The following is a 4,056-nucleotide window of genomic DNA, read 5'->3' as shown; positions in this document are numbered from 1 at the left end:
TGGATCTATTTAAAAATAATCATTCAACTTTTCCGTTCCCATATCACTTATAACTTCGTCATTCCAACGCGGAACGTCGAGTCAATTGCTTCTTCGCGCTCTCGACCCAACGGTGAAGAAGCAACCACGCGCTGCTGCCAACGCGCGTTGACCGTTGCTCCGGAGCGTGGTACGGTCGTGCGCGCTCGCTACCTTCGCTGCGGACGACGCTTCGCGACGCGGTAGAATCCTGACGACGAGCGCCGACGCGAACGCGAGATTTCGCGGAGCGTCAACCCGCTCTGGACCACGCCATCAACGAGCTGACCGCGATAGACGAGGAGGGAGGAGGAGGAAGGAGGAGAGGAGAGGAGAAGCGACTTGGAACGAAACACGGATCGCAACGGTTGGATCGACGAGCGCGGATCGAATCGGCCGCAACGACAAGGGCGCGTGGCTGCGAGAAGCTAACGAGAATATTCGCGACAGCGGTCGTTGTGGACCGCTCCTCGGTTGGCGCATTCGCGAACAACAAACGACGCCGACCGGTTCGAGAGTAAGCGTCGATCATGTGGCCGGTGATCGGTCTCTCGCGGCGTTTCTGGTTCTGTGGTACCTGACGTTTCGTTAGAGCGACGTTGCGACTCGACGTCACCGCGAAGATCGCGCCGACGAGGATCACGCGCGACGCACCGCTCGCCTGGTCGAACGGACTGACCGAGATGACGCGATGTCCGCGGATCTCTCTCTGCGACGTCGAGCGAACGTCGCGGTGGACTGTTCCGTTCGAACGCGATACTGCACCGACGACGCTGATTGCGCCGCGATGTTGTCGCGCGTATCACGGCCTGACGGCGTGCTGCGACTCGATCGGACACGTGTGTGTCGCACCGTCGGCGACGACGCCGTCGTCGCCGCCACCACCGATCGCGAACGATCCTCGCGGTGATCGATCGGACGCCGCGCGCTGCGACTCGAAGCGAGGAGAGTACGCGATGTTGGTCGGCTACTCGAGTCTGGGCGTCGCGCTGTGGCGATGCGTGCAACTGTACAGTCGCTTCAACGACGAAAAGTTTTGCGAGAACGGCGCGTTCGATGTGAACGCGACGCTCCGCGAACCGTCGTATCGCGATTGCTCGTGTCCACCAGGTACGACGCTTCTGATCAAACGCACCGCCGATGCGTACGACGCGCTGTTGCCTCATTGCGTGGACGAGGGTACAGAGCATTTTTACGCCGAGGACATGATCGCTCCCGATAGTAACGATTCGAGCGACGACTCGGTAAACGATACCTCGGTCGCGGCGCGATAAAAGAGTATCGTTGTTCCGTCGTCCCGATAATCATCGTTCGTTGTCTCGTGTACATCCGCGCTATCGCTCCATTCTCCGGTTCGTCGACGGTCCTCGAGTCACGTAGCTCTAGCCGCTGAGCGAACTCGGTCGAGTAGAGTCTAGTCGTCTCGCGATTGAACCACCGAACCGGTAGCGACTTTTCCGAGGATGAGCGAAGATGCGACATCGCAACGACGCGTCGTCGCTCGAACGCGCGCGGTCCACTGGAAACAACGATAACAAGGTGATTGACCGTCATGGCGACGAGATCGACGACGATCACCGGCAACAATTGACCGACGTGTTGGAGGTGATAACCAGAGGTGAGTGTTCACGCGTGTCCCGAATCGAACGAATGAATCGAACGCGGTGTAATTATCACCCCTCCCCCCTTTTGTTCTTTCGTTTCCTCGTCAGATCTGAACAACACCGACTGCGCCGTTTGCCGCGAAGAGGAGCGATCGCCGAGGAATGAGACCGCGAGAGGACTGCTCGAGCAATGTCGACGCCGAAACCGACGACAAGGTTCCTCCGTCGCGTCGCCTCGATGTCTCGGACGACGGAACTATCATGCTCACCGTCACCGAAGCGAACTCGAGGAATCGTCGGAAGTCGAAGATACGGTTCGCTCCAGGATCCGAGCCATAGAGACCGATTTGCTCGCGGCGAGACACGCGTGCGACTGCGACATATGCAACGAACTGCACTTCTTTTCGACGCACGAACGCCGAGCCATCGAGGATTTGGCCGACGCGGTGTACGCGCTCGCTGGCAACGACGTCGTCGACGAGGAGTGTCGCGGGTTCGTCGACAACACGTATCGCGCGGTGTTCTCGCCCACTTCGGTGCGCCTCAAGGCTCTGAGACGTAGTTTCTCGCGAGACACCCTGGCGATACTGCGCGACGCGTCGTATTTCCATTCGTCGACGCGCGCACCGATGGAGCAATAAAGAACTGCGACGGTGCGCCACATTGATGCTTTTTCTTTTATTTGTAACGGTAACGCCGCGGGGTTCGGTGCGATCGGTCGCCCCACCGTCGCGCCCGGCTCGCCGCTTCCGCGACGCCTCGCTCGCCGTCGCGTCGGTGCGTTACTCGGGTGAAGGGCTTATTCAAGGTAGCTTCTTGGAAGAAAGGTGCGTTCAGTGTTTCTGTATTAACAAGTTGGGTGCGTCCCGCAAGGCGCCCCCGTTTATTCAAAAGACGTCCGATGCTATATAATAGATATATGTATATAAGTGTATGTGGGCGGCTCGCTATCCCGGTGTGGCGTCGGCGATGCCCGTTCCTCGGTGTCCGTGACTCCCCGCTTAGCCGCAAGGACGGTCCCCTGTCCGCGGGGTCAGACAGGATGTCCCGCGGCCTCGTGGCAGACCGACGTCCTCGGCCACGAGTCCTGTTGAGGGCGCTTACGCCAGCTGTCCTCTGGATAAGTTGGAGGCGGTTTATTCCGGGTAGCTCACCACAATCACAAGTCGGACTAGCACTGATGATTTCGCGAACAGATACTTAGAAATATCCTGTGCCGGTGGCTAACTGCTGCCGACACAGACGGACGAGCACGTATGAATCCGCGAACAGATACTTAAAAATATTCTGTGTCGGTGGCTAACTGCTGCCGACACAGACGGACGAGCACGTATGAATCCGCGAACGGATACTTAGAAATATTCTGTGCCGGTGGCTAACTGCTGCCGATACAGACGGACGAGCATGTATAAATCCGCGAACGGATACTTAGAAATATTCTGTGCCGGTGGCTAACTGTTGCCGACACAGACGGACGAATACGGTAATCTCGCGAACAGATACTTAGAGTTATTCTGTGTCGGTGGCTAACTGCTGCCGACACAGACGGACGAATACGGTAAATTCGCGAACGGATACTTAGAAATCTTCCGTGTCGGTGGCTAACTGCTGCCGACACAGACGGTCGAGCACGTATATTCACGAACAGAACTTAGAAATTATTCTATGTCGGTGGCTAACTGTTGCCGACACAGACGGACGAATACTTAGAAATCGCGGAACGGCGGCTAACTGCTGTCGTTCGTTCGGAAACAGATACTTAGAGTTATTCTGTGTCGGTGGCTAACTGCTGCCGACACAGACGGACGAGCTCGTATAAATCCGCGAACGGATACTTAGAAATATTCTGTGCCGCTGGCTAACTGCTGCCGACAAAGACGGACAAGTACGGTAAAGTCGCGATGCCTGATCGGCCGACGAGGCTCGGCTGCCGGGTCTTGTAAAAGTTCCCGGTGGTTCGGTACGGTGTGGAAGCTTTACTCACCGGCGGATGCCTTGCCTTCTCGTCGACTTCTCTTCACGATTCTCGCTGGAGCTCTCCTTGATAGCTGATCTGACTGATTGACTGTTTCTCACGGTCTTCCCCGATCTCTCGTCGAGAGCGGGTTTTATACCCTAAATTCCTCTCGACGATCGGTGGCCGATAATCGGGCGATTAGTTCCCCCCGATTTCCCGGAAAGTCGCGCATGCGATTTCCGCGAATTACCCCTTTCTGGGGGGACCGATCTTCCCCGACCGTTTCAGAGAATTCGGCCTTTCCCAGCGGTCTGGCGGGTTGCCGCGGCATAGGTGTTGCCGGGCGCTTAGCGATGATTTCTCGCGATCGTGTGACGATCGGTGGTCGCCGTCACACGATGGTAACGGGGGTAAAACTCCTCGTTACATATTCATCCTCACAGATTGTACGAACGATCACAATCGACACCGCGAATC

Source organism: Harpegnathos saltator, unplaced genomic scaffold, assembly GCF_003227715.2.
Source record: "Harpegnathos saltator strain DR-91 unplaced genomic scaffold, Hsal_v8.6 scaffold37, whole genome shotgun sequence".
NCBI lineage: Eukaryota > Metazoa > Arthropoda > Insecta > Hymenoptera > Formicidae > Harpegnathos > Harpegnathos saltator.
This window is presented reverse-complemented; position numbering follows the sequence as displayed.